Source organism: Pinus tabuliformis, chromosome 9, assembly GCF_031772625.1.
Source record: "Pinus tabuliformis cultivar Carrire ecotype Pingquan chromosome 9, CPIR1, whole genome shotgun sequence".
Lineage (NCBI taxonomy): Eukaryota > Viridiplantae > Streptophyta > Pinopsida > Pinales > Pinaceae > Pinus > Pinus tabuliformis.
Window position 1 is genome coordinate 2,021,539,689 of NC_142307.1, and position 12,859 is coordinate 2,021,552,547.

Below are 12,859 nucleotides of genomic sequence, written 5' to 3' on the forward strand. Positions count from 1 at the left end.
AATTACTTTTACTTTTTACCTCTTGCATAGTAGTAGTGGTCCATTTGGGGAGCAAACTTCGAGCAGTGATTACCGCCAATCCGTGCAACCATTTGAGATTTCGTCAGTTCCAAGTAAGAGGCGCTTCCCTTAGCTCCATTTTCATACTCTTTTTATGCATTTTGTTCCCTGATTGAGCCTCTGCAAGGGGGATTTCAAAATTTAGGGTTGCGCCCCATTGGCGCGGGTATCCGACACGGGTCCGCGCCAATATGGTGATTTGCCCAAAGGTGTCACGCTATTGGCGCGACTGTTTTAGAAACAGTCGTGCCAACCGCGCGACCTAACTTTTTACTTGAATTTTCTCATCATTTTTGAAATTTGTCTGACTTGTAAGCCTACCAGGGTTTCATTAATGACTTATTCATCCTTGTGGGTGCAGGAAACAAGCAAAAATGGTGGTGGAATGGAAAGAACGGGAGCATGATGTCGTAGATGCCTTGGCCATAGCGGATGAGGGATGTATGAATGCTTTGAGAGACTGTGGTCTCAAAAAGTTCTTCCTCACCTCTTATCTGCGAGCTCAACCAGAGCTATTACAGTTCATAGTGGATGCTTGGGATGTTGATGACCAAGTATTTCGCTTACGGGATCAGACCTTAGAGCTGGATGTATCTGATGTGTATTTCATTACTGGGATGTCACGGAGAGGGGCGAGCCCTATTTTGACCGGAAGCAGGCCTTCCGGGGAGAAGATAGGTGAAGTGAAGGCTCGTGTGTGTTCAGAGGCACAATTTGGGAAAAACAGTGCCAAGGTGGATATCGCCACCATCCATGACTTGGCTCTTAGGGTGATACTGTTCACTATCACGCGTGCAGCTGGGGTACAGGCACCCCATGAGGCGAGTAAGAATCGTCTGTTACTAGCGATAGAATGCCTTAGCCCCACCATTTTTGACTGGGCTACAGCAGTGACTACAAATATCAAACGGCAGCTTACAAAGTGTAAGCGTGGGGGAGTGAAATAGTTCGGGTATGGCTCGATTGTGGTGTCGTTCTTCTTGGAACGATTACCCCTCTTCCAGTACCAGGGAGCTGTAGTGGCGGACCCATTTCTGCGAGAGTCTAGGATGGCTCGTTGGGCAGCATTGATGCCCAGAGGAGGAGGGGGCCAGCAGATGTCTTGGCGGCCCGAGTTCTTCATATGGCTTCGCCGTCAACTGATCGTGGTAGAGGATTGGCCATACGCGGGAACCAACTTCATGGGGGACCCCGACCTCCCACTGCCAGAGGGAGAAGAGTGGGAAGAGGAGTTAGGTATGATCTTCTCTTTTGATGTTTTATGTATTTTCATTTTTTTTTGTCAATACATGCATGTTCTGATGACAGTTGTATGTATATGCAGATGTGGGCCCAGAGCGGCCATCCGGCTTGTCTCCTATAGCGCGGAGGGACCAACCTGCAGCTGATCCTCAAGAAAGGGGTGCTGTGGGGGAAGAGCTAGTGCAGAATCTCGAGGGACTTACCCAAGGGATTCTAGGCTACGCTAGATTGGCGGACATGCCCTTTGCATACCAGAGGCACACCGTGGGGGTGCCGACCCGCATCCATCGTCTGTTGAGACGCTTGGTGCGTGCAGTGACGTGCTATCATGAGCACCACCACGAATAGACTCCTAGGTTTCTTTCATGCATATTTTTTGAGGGACATGTTGTCCGAGGATGTATCAGGATGAACATGTATTATTTTTTCGGTTTTGTAACGCACGCGGTGCAAACATTATGACACACATATATATATATATATACATATGCCTATGGTTTATTATTGTGCTTTTATGTGCTTGCTTGTATGATGTTTTGATTATAAATTATGCAAATGTCTATCTAATACATGATTGGCCAATGCATCCGATAATGTGTTTAATCGTCGTGGAATATGTTGATATGTGATAAAGTCAAAATTCCTTTCTAAAAATTTAACACGTAAGTACAACCTTAAAATGTGACGGTCTCTGACGGAATATCACCCATTGAGCTGATGGACGACAAGCTGAGAGTCTAGGTTAACAAGCAATGTACGAATACCGAGATTAATTGCCTCGGCTAATAATTCAATAACAGCGCTATATTCAGCAACATTGTTTGTAGTACAACCTAAACAGACACCTTGAAGATCTATCAACTCACCGTGAGGATCGTAGATCACCCACACCGCAGAAGACAAATTACAAGTACTGCGGCAGGCACCATCAGCAAAACCAATGTAAGGTGCACCCGACATCTGCACAAGAAGCAAAAAGACACAATAAGGGGCAATCACGCTTTCACACCAAACCGAAAACATGAAAACTCACACACACACACACATGCATGTACAAATCGAAGCATACTAAACTTGAGAATAAAGGGACGGGCATGCCCCCCAGCATGGTGTCTCAATTCGAGGTACATGCCCAAGCTTCAGTCCATTGAAAATGGAGTGAAGGTTGACATCACTGTTATTGCGCTCGAATGACATCATATCGCCCCGAGATTCTATCTGATGCACGGAAATCGTTTTAATAGGGGCGAGATTCGGAGGTGGAAGGGGAAAGACACCCATTAGAGCGGGATCCTTAAAGAGTCCGGCTCCCACACTCTCGAATGATTTGGAGGTATGCTCCACGAATGGCACATTACCTTCGGAAGAAGAGGCGAAGAAGGAGAGCTGGTCCACCGTGACAATCTTCCCTTGATGAGGGAAATGAATGACACAGGAAAGGGAGGAAGCCACGGCTTGCATGGCGTATGTCCAGCTACGTCCGAGGAGGAGGTTGTAGGTAAGATTAGCGTCGACAACTTCGACCTCCACTTCTACAGTCTTCCCTTCCAAGGAGATGGGCAAGCATTGGAGGATACCGTAAGGACGGAACTCTCTTCCATCAAAGGTTTCTAACGTCGTAGGAGACTGGCTCAATGTTGGAGAACCAATAGCTTTCGAGCAAGCAAAAGACATGATGCAAGTTGAGACACCTTCATCAATGACTGTACGATGAATCATTTTACCATTGATGATGACCTGTATAAGGAAAGCGATTTGGGGAGGCAGTCTCGGCGTATAGCCCTCGAGATCAAAAGAAATCAGATCCGAGTCAGCCGGGTCTATGCCACCGATGGCCGATAGCAAGGACTTCCTCCGGGAGGGGCAGCTCTGGAGGACTTCGAGAGCGGACATAGTAGACAGAGCGTGGGCTAAGTCCTCAACAATGTTGTAGTGCTGAGCAGCACGAGCATTCGGGTTGTAAGAAGACTTCCGGAGTACACCTTTTGGAGGGGGTCGGATCATCGTCTCAGTGCTAGGTCTTTCGATGTGGAGTGGACCAAAACTGGACGGAGGAGCGCTGGAGGGGACCTCCGGCTCTTTCCCAGCATGAGATGGATATTCTTTTGCTTGAGTGGTGACATGGATGGGAATCGTCCCAGCCATGAAGACTTGAGATCCGAATGAAGAAGAGGGTTGCGATGGATCTGCCACCATTTGAGTTTGCTGCGAAGGGAAAGGTTCTTTAAGCACAGCAGGAGTCCCAGGAGCACCTTTCAATAATCGACTAACTTCGGACCGCCTAGGGCAATCTTTAGTGTAGTGATCCTCATCACAGATAAGACAAGGATACTTAGGTTTACATTTGGCTCCTTCCTCGGGTGGAGGTTTAGGGGAGTCCCATTTGGGCTGTTCGGATTTATTCTTGGCTTTCCCTTTCTTTTTCCCTTTCGAGGATTTATCCCCCGTGGTGGACTAAACGGCGTTTACCTCGGAGGTACTTCCAGAATTAGATTGACCCTGAGAAGTGTTTCCATTAGAAGTATTTTGTTTTTGCTTCCCAGGGTTCGCAGATGATTTCTTTGAAGACGCGTTTACAGAGCCAATAACACCGTCAACAGATGGTTTTAGCGAAGCTTTGGATGTTCCGAGTCTCAGGGCATCTGGAAAATAATCATATAAAGTACCTGACTGAGAATATACTAAGTCAAGGTAATGAGCACGCGCGATAGCTTGCTCTTCAGTTACACAAGCTCCCATGGCGATGTCTCATGCAATTGCAGGGACAAAGGAAGTCGTGAACCAATCGGTCAGGAGCTGATCAGGAATCCAAAATTTGATCAAGCGACGACGTCGTCTCCATTCATGTATATGATCGGATATATGCGTGGCCGTGTCCTGTTTGAGAGATGTAAGGATATGTGTCCTTGTCTCATACCGAATGGGTAACTGAAAATGAGTTAGGAATGCCATAGCCAGCGAGTTGAAATCTTGAAATGTTCCGCAATTCAACTCAATATACCACTTAGCGGCCGAGCCGGTGAGAGTCCTTTGGAAGAGGCGGAGCCGGATAGAGTCATCAAGCCATGAGTTGGATGAGCACCAAAGGTGATAGGTCATGACATGGGCTTGAGGGTCCTCACCAGCTTTGCCATCGAATTTCGAGCAATCACCGGGTATCTTAGTTGGAACTGGTGGCCAATATGGATTATGAAGAATGGGATCATTCGTCAACTTGGACACATCTGGAAGTTCCAATGTCGCTAAGAAAGGCAATTGAGGATTAAAGTACATTTGTGGCTGTGGAAGGGAGGTAGTACCAGGGTTCCAACCAGGTGGTGGTTGCCCCCATGGACTTTGTTCGGATGGGCCTGGCCCATAAGGGTTCTGCCCATAGGGATTTTTCCCATAGGGGTTCTGTCCATAAGGATTCTGTCCATAAGCTGACAGCTGACCCTGGGTCTACCCCCCAGCACCCCATGGATTAGCAACTTGACCTGCAGGTGCAACGTACTGCTGCTGATAATTCTAGTAAGGAGTGACTTGCATTTGTTGATAATTTTGATAAGGGGTAAATTGAGTTTGCCCCTGGGGTTGCTGGTAGCCATACGTTTGCTGAGCTCCATACTAAGCCTGATAAGAAGACTGCGCTTGGTAAGAAGGTTGGGGTCGTGGCCCACCTTGCATTTGATAACCAATTTGAGTCTGGGGCCCAGAAGGATGTCCTTGAACAGGTTGAGCTTGGACCATCTGGCCGAAAGGTTGGCCTGGTTGGGCTTGGGACGGACCTGTTTGCCCAGAAGGATGTGCTTGCTGGGTACCAGGTTGTCCTTGTGCAACCAAGGGTTGTCCTTGCGGAACAGATGGTTGAGCGGGCTGAACGGCCGGTTGACCTTGAGTTTGGCCAGCCTGTCCAGAAGTATGACTAGGCTGGGCAGTGGGTTGGCCTTGCTGTGCAGGAAGCTGACCCGCTTGCCCAGAAGGATGACTAGGCTGAGCAGTGGGTTGGCCCTGCTATACGTAAGGGTGTCCCCCTTGCCCAGCAGGATACCCCTGTTGGACTGCCAGTTGACCTTGTGGAATATAAGTTTGTCCAGTTTGTCCAGAGGGATAACCCTGCTAGATACCAAGTTGGCCTTGTTGGATGTAAGGTTGTCCTGGTTGTCCAGACGGGTAACCTTGTTGGGTACCAGGTTGCCCCGGGTAACCAGAAGGTTGAGTCAGATAAGTAAAAGATGGACCACTAGCGGCTGAAGGTTGTCCCTGATAGGGTTGTCCTTGTGGGCCCCCAGGTTGTCCTGGGTAAGACTGGCCATAATATTGTTTCCCTTATGGGGTTTGCACATTAGATGGCTGGCCTTGGTTAGGCAGTCCTTGAAGCTATGCAGGCATTGCTTGGCCCCCATGGAAGGTGGTGGCGTTCCAAGCAATGGATAACGGTACCGAAACCTCAACAATAGGTTGAATAGGCAACGGTCGAGAAAGCTGAAGGTATTGACCAGTAGAATCATAATAAAAGAATGGACCTTGCACATTCGAATCCTGAACAGCTTGTCCATAGGCATCATATGGCCCCCCTCCTGGGACAGGACCAGAAGAGGGTGGAGCACTTTGTGCAGAGTGAACAACTTTGGGTGAGTGTGCCGGCTGGCCACTACTCACTTGACCGTGAGGGGGACCAGCACCAGTATTTAGAGCTGAAGACGTTGTAACAGCACTAACAACCGGAGTTGAATGTGCTACACAAACAGTTGGATTTGTCGGAACTGGAGTGACAGGTGTAGTGTGGACATGTGAAACAAAAGATCCCATGGTGGGAGTGATATGGGGGTCCCACATAGTCGAAGCGGGGATCCTGGCACTTACCCTATCCCTCAACGACTGGTAGCGTGGGGGGAGCGGAGAAGTAGCTGGGACGGTAGTGTCGATATTTGACAAAACAGGTGTCTAACTTACTCTAGGAGATGTCTCATCCATGTGAGAGGTAGACATTGGAGACGAAACACCAGGGGGGTAAAAGGAATATCGTCCTCTTCAGGCTCCCAGATGGGGTTCCAATGAATTTCATAACCTTCGTTGTCTGGAGCGCGAGAGTTGATCGGTTGGATACTCAGGATAACAGGAAGAGTATCACTTACAACCGGTACCTCAGGAGCAACGGAAGACGGAGACCCCTGATCACTTGGAACGAGAGTCGACGGTTCAGCCAGGATGACAAACTTCAAACAAAACCTAAGGGAATCTAACGATAAAGGACCCTACTCAAACTAACGCACATAAGATCTAACCAGGTAATGTTAATCGCGGCCAAATAAATTTTAATACGCAAGGACACAACTTGACCTTTTCATGTTTTAAGAGTCGAGAAAAGGACAAAAAGGTGACTCTAGTCGCCTTCGAATGTTTTGTGAGCCCGAAGTGACAAACTGCTCAAGTGAACCTTTTCTTTTAAGGAGTCCGAAAAGGATCAAAAGTGACTACTCTAGAGAGACTAGGCAAAGGGTTTACCAAACAAATCCGTAAAACTGCATATACATATTGGCAGCCATATGAAAACCAAGGACTTCCCGTACGGCAGTCAATCTTCCCGAATGCTGTGTTCGGTGCGTTACGGCTTGTAAGGCGGCAGACACGGCTTCCTATGGATAAAGGATGATAACCTAGTGGGGTCTCCCCTATATACGCGACGATACGTGGGAGCTCAAGTCCGTGCTAGACCACTATCGAATCACAAAAGGAGGAATCACCCAACCGTAGTGTGAAACAACAGTGACTAGGTTTAACGACGCCGGAGCACGTCTCTAGCCTAGACCTCTAATTAGTGAGCGTTATGTTCCAATGCGTTTTTAAGTTCATTCAGTTCATTTTATGGTTGATCTTTAGTTAAGTTTCAATTTCCAGGTCCTACCGTATGTAATCTCTCACAATTCCCTAAATGCAAACTATATGCCAAAGAATATCATTTCGTTCGATGAATACTAACTACGAGAGAGTTGATAATTTTTAAAACAAAATGACCACAAACAATCAAGAACCACTCTACTGCAGCTAATGACAAATAAACGAAACTTTTCTTTGTTTTAAGTCGCTTAATCAATGAAAAGCTTCTAATTTCAATTAACTAATGCAACGCAAAAGAGATTATTCGTTTTTCTTTTCAATGGCAAAGTGCACTAAACAAATTTTGAGAGATAGTAACACCGAGCAAAAGATTAATTTCACTCAATGAGAACACAATCGAATCCCCAAAACACCAAAACAGTCCTTCAAACCAAGAAGAAAGCACAAAGACCTCTATGAGCTATGTGATCTAAGCCCAAACAAAGCCAAGCGAAACCCAAGCGAAAAAGAAGCAAATCACTTGAATAACAAGAAAAAGCTTTGACAACTACTGAGCAAATGCAAAAAGTAATCACAAAGTCGACTGGACGATCAAAGAACCGAAGACTCCTACGGAAGGCTTGACGCGCAAAGCCACTAGATGCCCTAGGGCTAAAAATTGAAATCGATAGAAAGAGGCAAACACCCAAAGGATGAGGGTCTAAAACCAGTCAAACAAGGATCAAACACACTCTAGTAATTGAAAAAGACGTGGCAACATACAAATCCAAGCTCAGAGGGCTTGAAGAGAAGCGAACTGGAAAAGTTGACAGGCCTGGCGCGACTGTCAGGCTGCAACTCGCGCTTTTATGGGATTGGCGCGGGTTGTTTTTTAGCAACTTGCGCCAATTGGCATGACTGTAAGGCTAAAAAGTGCGCTAATCAAGTTTGCTAAGTCAAAAACAAAAGCAAGCAACTCAGGTCTTGAAGAGAGTATCTAGGCAAACCAGGAAGCAAGAAACAACAAGAAATCCAACCCAGAAAGCTATCTAAGCAACCAAACGAGAAACCAAAGAGACAAGACTCCCCAGCGGAGTTGCCAAATTGTTGTAGAGGTAAATCCTCTCTGCGGACAGAGACGATCCCTACTAGCCCAGACCAGGTCTAGCAACAATCAAACAATGCTATCACGCAAGTTCCTAATTGCAAATTAAAAGTGGATGATGAGAACCTACTTGGATTCCAACGCTAATATTCGTAGAAGAGACGTCGCTCTCGTTCCTTTGCCTCGGCCGATCATGATCCCCATGATCTCCGTGATTGGACACCTGCACATGCAAAGAACAACACGAAAACAAGCATAAAATATAGTAGATGCAATTATATATCAGTCAGAAAAGATATAACTCAACATCAAACATAAGACAATGAGAGTTGAACCATAATGATAGTCATCTATTATTAATAAATAACAAAGAAGAATACAACCATTGTTCTGACATCAAATCCTCCTTTGGCTGGGTAGTCAGCTACACAAGTCTTGCAAAGCTTGTTGGGATGAGGAACAAGCCTCTCTTTCTTTGGGTGACAAGAATCTCCTTACTTAGATTTGGCCTTATGGGTGCAAAGAAGGCTCTTGCAGCTTCAAACTCTCTATCACTATGCTAGAACTGGAACTATTGTAACTAGCTTGCTCAAGGCATAGAGGCAAGCTTTTATAGATAGAGAAGAAAGAGATAGGATTAACCACATTATTCATGGGATTGGCTTTATCACTTGGAAACTTCCATGAAAGGTGGCAAACCACTTTCCCTTCTATGGAGATTTGAAGCCAAACCATCCTAGCTCAACATAGATTCAGTTGGTGAATGGGTTGAAGAGAACCTTCGGGAGCTTGTTGGTTAAAAACTTTACTTAATTTGGTTGGCGCGAGTGCGACTCTGAGACAGAGCGCCAATGGCGCGCCCTTTTTAGAGGATTTCCCTCATTGGCGCGGGCAGTGAACTGTGGACCCGCGCTAATGCAAAAAGAGCTGTTTTCATGGGTATTTTGCAGGAGATGTCTTCAGGGCATATGAAGCTCATACTTAGAGGAATATGATGCAAGTGGTTTCAGGTCATGTCACTTCTCACAGGTCTCGGAATGAGTCCTCTAGTGTGCGGGTGAGGGGTAACAGGGACGGTGACAAACAGTGACAAATTGTTGTGTAACAACAGCAAAGGCAATACCAAAGAAAATTTCCTTAGAAAGTTGATGCCATGAAGGCTTACCTTCAAACCATCGTCTGATGGAGTTCCTGTTGTGTTGCTCTAGCTTTCATTCTTATAATCACCTGTACCTAAAATCAACATATAGAACACAACCACGAACATAATAGAGTACGACAAAAACTATCTACTTAAAGAGTCAAGGAGCTTCAAGCTATCATTACGCATTTAGACATACGATACAGGAAATAAGTTGTTGATTTGTATTAATATAAATCAAAGTAGAACATACAACCAAGCCTTAATGTCGTAATCCTCCTCGAAGGGTCCTGTCAGCATGTCCCCGCAAGAATTCACTCGTATACTATCTCCCAAAAGATGAACAACTCTCTCTCCTACCCAAAGGCTAATACTAGAATACTCTTATAATCAAGTTAACTCCACTCAAAACCATCCCAAGCTAAGTTACATGATAGACTACTTCCACACACTAGCAAAAACTCTCTACTCTCACTATTGAATTCTTGGACTTTGAAGCTAGCTTATCTTATTCATGGAGGAAGTATTTATAGGAGGAGGAGCTTCCATAAAATATGGGAGAAAGAGCTTATCTCTTTGAGAGGTTGCACAAAAGGTGGAACAACCATCCCAAAGGAGAGATGCGAGCTCATTTGATCCAACAACCAACCCTAGGACTACCCATGAAGCTGTTATACTTTGAAGCTTCGATGAGTTGTTCAAAAAACATGCCAAAAGTAGCTCGTCACTGGTGCAACATAGAGACAGTGCGAAGACTTAGCTAGGGCTAGTGCAATCTTGGCCATCTTCGTGAGTGGAACAATTGTTGTCCCATGACGAGCCAGAAACACAAGTAAAAAGGGTCTACTCTAGGAGAAGTAAACTGAGATATTCTTCCTGAGATGATAAGGAATACCTTAACACATAATTTGCAACATGACACAAGGCAGATGTCAATAACACGGAACGATAGTGTACAGAATTAGGGAATACGGGGTCGGTGACAAATTATTGTGTAACAAAGCGCGAGGAAGGATTAAAGCTTGTTTCCTGCAACATGGCTTACTAAGTAAGATTGTTCCAACCATTCAGTGATTAGATCATGAAATTTATGATGGTTTTTGGATAACCTCGTGATCTGTGAAAGGTTGAATTCTCAATTTGACAGATGGGATCACGATAGGAATCTTGTAAGGAAAAATAAATTTGATCATTCTGAATAGCCATGCCAAGACAGTGAGGACCTGCCATAACCTTCAACACATGGTGAAGTGACTCACCTGATTGATAGAAATCTGAGGAGAAAGATGCCAAACAATGAATATCAGAGAGCACAAAGAAACTATCATTAGATGTGTTGTTGGGAAAATGATAAGCTGAGTGACAGTCACCCAAGATAGAGGAATCATTAGATGAGCTGGTTGAGACATCAGATTCCCAGTTTGAAATGAAGAAAGAAAAACTCATTTGAACAATATTGCTAACATTCTGAACAATGGAATCAAGTTCACTGTGAGCTAGACATGATGGGCCACCTTCCGACAAACTGGTGAAAAACTGCACAGGAATCATGGTCATCACAGGAATTTAAAAGAGATGGAAAAATTGTGAATGCATTAAACCAGTTGGGGACAGGAAAATCATTCATGTAATAGCTCGTGCATGCATCATCATACAAGGGGATTGCTGGTGTGATGAGTGGGAAAATTCGCAATACAAGATCCGCAAGAAGACCGAGGAGCTGATCATGAGAGGGAAAATTCGATAGGTATGATTGTGGGCAAAGACAATCTTTGAGATGATAGACTTCAAAATTCCATGATTTCATGAGAGATGGACATTCCCAACCTGATTTTGATGTAAGAGATGTTCATGAAGGTGGATGTGTTTTAACAGATTCATGGTTTTGGTGATAAGTAAAATTTTAAAAATTTGAAAGATCACACCCGAAATTCCAATTTTTTTTACATAGGGATCTACACTAAATGAACCATGCATATAGATGTATTGTGAATGAGAAACCAGATCTAATTTAGTTCGGGGGGCTTACCAGAGTCGCGAGCTCCTGACATAACCATCAATGGACGTTGAAGTGCCTTGACTCCCTGGTACATCCTAGAACTTTCCATAATAGCAGAATCATATTTTGAAGTGTGAACCAGATCATGCATGGCTCGAGGATGGCTTCTTTTGCTAATTTCAAAACCACTCTCAGGATGGCAGCCATCTCTATCATAGGTTTCACCATATTTTTTAGCTTCAGCAAGCTGATTTGAAGAGTTGTCTTCATGCACACAAAGAGATGATGGGGAATGGGAAGAACACTTTGTGATTAGATTGTTTTCAACTTCATCGTGGATAGACTCACTACCTTGTGTCAATCGAGGAGATAACTCATCAGATGGAGAAGCAAGAGAACATGGAGTATCTCCGTCGCATGTAGATGCGTCGTGAATGGTAGGACACAAGGGAAAGTGAGGTGAAGAGGAAGTTTCGATATGGATGTCTTCTTTGATCGAAGCATATTCTAGATCTGATTTAAATTCTTCATGAGAAAATGGAAAATCACATGATGTGCTTGGGCGTTCATCACGGCATATGGAAGCATGGGAGTGATGACTACCCAAGACTGGGGGTTGATTGAAAGAATTGATTGTATAGGATGTTCCACTGAAATTAGAATATTGAGTACTGTTCAAGAATGGAAGTTCATTATTTTGATGTCGAAAATTTTGAAATAGAGAGGGAATATTGATAGATTCCTCACCTTTCTACTCCTCTGCTTGTGTATTGTGACTACCTTACACCTAATCACAATTTGAGCTAGTAGCTTGAGAATCAAGTGAATGTGAACAATTGGCTGGTGAAGCAGATTGATCAAGCGAGTCATGGTGCAAGAAATCATGGCTTGTAGATTATAGAGGATGGAAGAGATGAAGATCAGATTCGAGACTTGAGTTATGCATGGTGACATCCTCTTGCAGAATGGAGGAGTGAGTCTTCGCTGTAGGTTTCCTGAGCTATTATGGAATATCCTCATTTGAAGTAGGAGACGAATGAGAAGATGGGATGGGGACATGCTTCGCAGATTTCTCAGCTTTTCAATCACTGCTAGGGGGCACCCATTGCAAAAAATTCTTATATTTTTAATCACCGGAAGGGGTCACCCACATTGGGATCAGAAATGAAGGAGGACAAGGAACAAACAGGGTGTTGGACTCCTCCTTTGCAATCTGAGGTGCCTCATGATCTGAAAGAGTTGGGGAGGAAGGGAAATCAAGAGGTTCACTGTGTTGAGAAATATGAACCAAACGTTTAAACCCTTCTCTGAAGAAGTCAAAGTTCACTAGACTTTCAGGAATTTCGTAACATAGGTGAAGGAAGGGATCAAAAAAGTCCTCAATTGATTCGTCATGCCCCATACTTAAATGGAAAAGTTTTCACTGAAATCCCAGTGGCTATACTCATCGAACATTCTAATCATCATTTCGGTAAGCTAACCAAATGAATCGATAGAGGCAAAGGGTAATGTG